Genomic DNA, 6,739 nt, shown 5'->3' on the forward strand with positions numbered 1-6,739 from the left:
TTGAAAGAATAGTAACATGTCATGCGAAAGTTCAACGCAAGCTTTGTGGGGCCACGCAATGTCCTCTCCGTTAACTAGGGCTGAAAGTCAGTTGGGTTGGGTTGGGTTGGGTTGGGATGGTGCTCAACCCTAGCCCAACCCAAGGTTCCTGCACCTCAACCCTAACTCAACCCAACCCAACTTCGGATTGGAAATTCTCAACCCAAGCAGGCTCGATAGGGTTAGTCAGGTTGATCAAGTGGATATATGCTAATATTTTCATTATTACATTCGTCTATTATATTTCAATACACATTTATTTTTTGCATATATGATTTTATTAATTATATATGTAGTTATTTATTGTAAAGAATTTCATTTTTTTTCTAAACAAATAGGCTAAAATATAAGACAACTATCCTTTTAAAAGACATTGTGTGGCACGCAATCTATATGTACTAATAAAACTCAACGGCACTAGAATTTCTCATGCCTTCAACACCGGTGATCCACACTCAATTATAATTTATAAGTAACTTGCATATTGATCGGGTTTGGGTTGGGTCGGGCAACTCGAGACCTCAACCCAAGCCTGACCCAAGTTTTATCGGGTTGGTGTTTGTATAGCCCAAGCTTGAGATCGGACTCGATACATCCTGCCCGAGCCAAACCCAATGTCGGGTCGGTCATGGGTCCGTAACTTTCAGCCCTACCGTTAACCTGGTCCGCCAGTTCTAAGCATGTTCAGAACTAAAGTAGGTCATAAAGCAAAAGTGAGGACGTGGATACCTGTCATCGCGACCTCCTTGAGTTCCACGTACTGACGGTCTGGATCATGCAGATATTTGTACTTTCCCTGTTTCCCATTGAGATGCACCATACAAGGGTTTGGCATGCAACTATCACGGCTAGTCCACAAGGGTTTCAACGGCAGCATACATATATCTCCCCTTTTTCGTGTGATGCGGTCCACTAGAATTTTGAATTTACTTAATTTTTGGGCTGAATATATATCTTAACATGAATGAACGGAGTGGATGTTCCACGATCATTGCTGGCCACAAAGCTTTTGATGCCAGGACTTCCTAATTAATAGGATCATGGAAAGAGATGTTTTATAAAATAGAAAATGATTATTTGCTGATTTTTCCTTTTCACCAATAAAATTTTAAACCTAACCGAACATGGATCAAACCTGGTAACACGTGTTATATTGTCTTTACCAGGAAAGATGGCCTCCCTTTTTTTTTTTAAAGGAAAAGGAAGAAAGTGAAAAGGTGGTGATAGACTTTGTACCCCGAGGAATTAGCGAGGCATACGATCCATTACCACTTTCGGGGTTTGGATGGTAAGTTACTTCAGATAAACTATTTAAGCCATAAGTAACTTATTTTAGTTTTTACTTATTCAGTCAAGAAGTTACCAAGTATATTTATCAACAATAAATTGGAAAAGTCAATATCTTGAGCTATTATCCCTCAAGTTTAGTCCTCCTCACATCCACTGTCCATTATGTGGGGCCAACGTTTGATGTAGATCATTTATTATGTGGGTCCTACTTTTTGACATGGGTCATCCATCATATGAGGGCCACCTTGGATGTGGGCCATTCATTACTATGGCTTGACCTTTAATATGCACAATTCATTATGTAGGGCCCACTTTTAATGTTTGTAATCCTTTAAGTGGGGCCCACCTTCAATATCCACCACCCATCATGTGAAGCCCACCTTTGATGTGTACTGTCCATCATATAGGCCCCACCACTAATGTGGGTCATCCATCATGCAGGGCCAGCCTTAGATATGGGCCACTCATAATTAAGTCTGACCTTTGATGTGAACTGTCCATCATGTGAGGCCTACCTTGAGGTGGATTGTCATCATGTGGGGTCCACCTTAATGTGAATCATCCATTATGTAGGACCCACCATTATTAATTGTCTATCATGTGGAGCCCACTTTTGATATGAACTATCCATCACGTGGGCCCCACCTTCCATGCGGATTGCCCATCATGTCGGGCTCACATTGAATGCAGGTCATTCATCATTAGGGGTTAACTTTTAATGTGAATCGTCCATCATGTGGGGCCATCTTAATATGGGTCATCCATCATGTGGGGCATATAACTTCATTAATTGCAATTGCCCATCATGTAAAGCTCACATTTGATATGAATCATCCATCATGTAGGCCTCACCTTTGAAGTGGGTCATCTATCATACGAACATGCTTTGGATGTGGACTTTTTATCATTATGGACTGACCTTTGATGTGAACCATCCATATGTAGACCCACATTAATATGGGTTCCCATCTTTTATGTCGATCATCCGCCATGTAGCACAACCTTCAATGTTTACAGACAACCACCTGGGCCCTCCTTTGATATGAACAGTGAAAGAGAGCATCCCTTGACATGAATCATGAGAGAAGTGGAAAAGTCATGAGTTAAAAACCTAAAAGAAATTACTTATTAAGATAAGTAGTTTTGGCACATAAGTTACTTTTACAATAAGTTAAAAACTTAAAAGAAATTACTTATTAAGATAAGTTATTACAAAACTAACTAAAGAAAAAAAAAAAAAACAAAAGTTAACTTAATTACTTAACATAAATTTAAAAAAGTAACTTTCTTCTGTGGTATCCAAATGGGCCCTGGGGAATTGCATGTGGCATATAAACTGTGAAGAAATAAAGTTAGGGTTTTGAGTTTTTTGTCTCTATCTATTAGCATGTAAATGTTATGGTAGTATGAGGGATTAGCACTCCCCCCTTAAGTTGGCCATAAATATTAGTCATGTCTAACTTGAACACAATTTCAAAAAGATAGAAACCAAAAATGGCTTTAATAAACATATAGGTTAATTGGTCATTGGACAACAACGGAGGACTATAAGAGTGGCATTCTACCTCAATGTGTTGGACATTCATAAAACATAAGATTCGTGGCGAAATAGGTGACAACCTAATTATCACAATATAATGGAACGAGAAATGCAGTAGAGGTGCCAAGATCGAAGAGAAGCAAGTGGAGCCAAAGAATTTTACTTGGCCCTTAAAGTGATATTCGTCCTCAGCAGAAGAGCAGGCAACAATGAATTGTTTACGTTGTTTTAAGAGATGAGATTACTTCCAGTGAATGTGCAAAATTCTGGCCAGCTCAATAATGTCACAATAGACCATTTTATTTTATTTTTTTTGTTAGCTTGTTAGTACACACCCATTTCAGTACACACTCCATGTTAGCCACCCCCACTAGGGATCGATACAAAGACCTCAAGTGTTGAAACGAGGTATCTCCACCCATTCAATAGACTTGAATATCGAGATGACCTTGAGAGGCATAGAGACTATCCTTCCCAAGAGCAAACTAAATATATATATAAAAAAGAATGCGTGGAAAACATAACATCAAGATTATGAGAGTAAGGAGTCTTCGTAAACCAACTTACTATACTAAGAAACGTTTGAGAGTAATACATAGATAAAGTAGCTTTCCAACTTGATGACAATACATCACAAGATCATTTAAGAGCTCATTTTACAAGGAAGCGGATTGCATGGTGTGAGTCTGCGTTCAGCAAACACGAAGGCCCACCAAATGGAACTCTTATACACTCTATCTGACAGAATTACAATATAGAAAAAATTCCAAAAAAGAAAGAAAGAGAAGAAATTCCTTTTGATTTAGACCACTGCACTGGTCAGTACTTCAGCCGTTCTAGACTACATTGTTGGTCTGTTTTTCTAGCAAAGGTTCAACCCTTGCTGTCTTGTTGGAACTACTGGAGTATTGGAGAGAAGTAGTGAGTCGTGTCTCAATTCGTATGGGTCTGCTAGAGTGGGTAGAGAGATGGTTTGGAAACCCATCCAGACCCTCTTTTTATAAGCTATGGTGGTTAGGGGGTTATGGTCCAAAGACATAAATTGCATTAAGCCATTTCTAGTTATTGGAAAGCTAGCCATTTTATGGCCGTTTTTTTACTGTTGTGCATGACCATTAATCTGCTGCATGCTGACTGTTGTGAGAAAGCAGCTAGCCGTTTTCTAGCTGTTGGTCTAGCTATGCAGCAGTTACAGCTAGTCTCTGCACTAATGGTACAACTGTTAGAGTTTCTGCTGCAACAGCTCTTTTCAGTCCCTTTATATATACTAAGGGATATCTCTCCCTATCCTCTAGTCTCTTTGCTAACCAGTCACCCGTCTTAGCCACTTAGTCGCACCGCGACTCGCACACGTCTTGCGCGCAAAGTGTAAAGTGCGCCACTAGCGCCTCTATAGCCACCCTGCCTCACATGCCCACGCCCTTGCACCGAGCTCGTGCCTGAGCCTGTGCCTGTGCCCGTGACTGAGACCGAGCCTGAGCCCGAGCTCGAGCGCGAGCGCGCATGCGGGTGTTCCAGTGGGTAAAGGTCCATAGTCCTTGGACTAGGTGAGTAAATATTATAATACTCCACTGTTTTCATTTAAACCATTTTTTCTTCTCTTCCCTTTCCCACGTGGGACTATTCCTAAAAACCCACAAAACAGTGTTTTTTTAAAACAACTTTTTATATATCATATATTATTTTTTATTAAAATATATTTTATAAAAATCAATATTTTTGCAACAATAAGTTGCTATTTTTATAACATATATTTTCTCGGTTAAACAATTCTGCCAGAATAATTAGCTTATATGCATAAAGAAAGATATCTTTCGATTTTAATCTTTCCTTAGTGTAAGTATCTCAAAACTCTGTCGAAATGACTGGTAGCCGTAGCGTTGAACCAGTTATTCCTAGATAACAGAGTCGGAGAAACCACACACATATTCGCTATGTGTTTGTTAGAGTTCCCACAATCTTGCTCAGCACAATTAATGGCCATGTGCTTATCCTAATTCGTGAACGATCCCGAGAGAAAACTCCTAACTCTCATGAGAGACGGCACCATCTCTACGTTCATATAGGTGAAATCCTTCCAGTGTCTCCGTTACTATAAGACATTTGTCCTTATAGACTGGATTTCATTAAGAGTTCTAAGACTCAACCCTCTTTCGTAACGCTCAACACTTATCTATTATGGATGAGGTTATATAATTTAGTGCTGAAAACTTTCCACATATCAGTGACTTGTTCTTACCCATTAAACCCAAAATTAGAGATTTTCTGACTTTAGGTTGGGTTACCATCACTGGTGGAACTTTGGTTGAAGAGTTTCAACCCCATCCCTCTAGATGTAGCCTTTACTACCTCTCTCGGTAGAGGTTTAGTGAAAGGGTCTGCCAGGTTATTGCTTGATTTCACATAGAAAATAACAATGATTCCATCTCGAATCAATTGTCTGACATAATCATGTCGAAGACTGATATGTCTAGACTTACCATTATAAGTGCCGTTATAGGCTCTAGCTAATGTGGCTTCACTATCACAATGTAGTGACACAGCCGATATAGGCTTTATACAGAAATGAATTTCCAATAGAAGATCCCTTAGCCACTCAACTTCTTTGCCTGTTGCAGCCAGGGCTATAAATTCAGACTCCATAGTCGAATGCGTTATGCAAGTCTGTTTCTTGGATCCCCAAGATATAGCTGCACCTCCTAGGGTGAATACCCACCCTGTAGTAGACTTGTTGTCCCCTGCACTCGATATCCAGCTCGCATCGGTATATCCTTCCAATACGGCAGGAAACTCTGAATAAAATAGTCCTAAGTCTTTGGTTGCTTTTAAGTAACCAAGGACTCTACTGATTGCATTCCAGTGTTCAATACTGGGGTTACTAGTAAACCTACTAAGTTTACTCACAGCATATGCGATATCAGGTCTAGTGCATTGCATAGCATACATAAAACTCCCTATCGCACTCGCATATTTTAATTATGTAACTGTTCTTCCAATATTTTTTTTTAGCTTGATACTTAGATCAAATGGGGTTTTTGCTTCTTTTATATTTAGATGGTTAAACTTGTTTAGTATCTTCTCAATATAATGAGATTGACACAAAGCATAACCCCCACAATGTTTTTTAACTTTGATACCTAGGATGGTATCAACTTGTCCAAGATCCTTCATTTTGAATACGGAAGATAGAAACCTCTTTGTTTCAGTCACACCTTCCATTTTATTACTTATTATTAACATGTCATCAACATACAGACAAATAATAACAATATAACTACCATCTACTTTAGAATATATGCATTTGTCAGCTACATTATGCATGAAACCATGAGATAGTATTTTGGAATCAAACTTCTCATGCCACTGTTTTGGTGCTTGTTTTAATCCATACAAAGATTTGACTAATCTACATACTTTGTTTTCATTTCCTGGTAGAATGAAACCTTCAGGTTGTTCCATGTATACCTCCTCATTGAGGTCACCATTCAGGAATGCGGTCTTTACATCCATTTGGTGGATGTAAAGATGATGTATAGAAGCTAGCGCAAATAATATCCTAATGGATGTTATCCTAGCTACAGGAGAGTATGTGTCAAAGTAATTTATCCCTTCTTTTTGTCTAAAACCCTTAGCTACTAGTCGAGCTTTAAAGGTTTGGATAGTCCCATCAGTGTGATATTTCTTCCTAAATACCCACTTACAACCTATGGGTCTAGAACCTGGAGGTAAGTTTACTAGTTCCCATGTTTGGTTTGACAGTATGGATTCCATTTCATCGTTTATAGCTTCTTTCCAGAAAGCTGAGTCTCTAGAGGATACAGCCTCTTTATATGTTTTAGGATCATCTTCTATAGTCATCACTATAGGTAT

Source organism: Magnolia sinica, chromosome 18 (assembly GCF_029962835.1).
Source record: "Magnolia sinica isolate HGM2019 chromosome 18, MsV1, whole genome shotgun sequence".
NCBI lineage: Eukaryota > Viridiplantae > Streptophyta > Magnoliopsida > Magnoliales > Magnoliaceae > Magnolia > Magnolia sinica.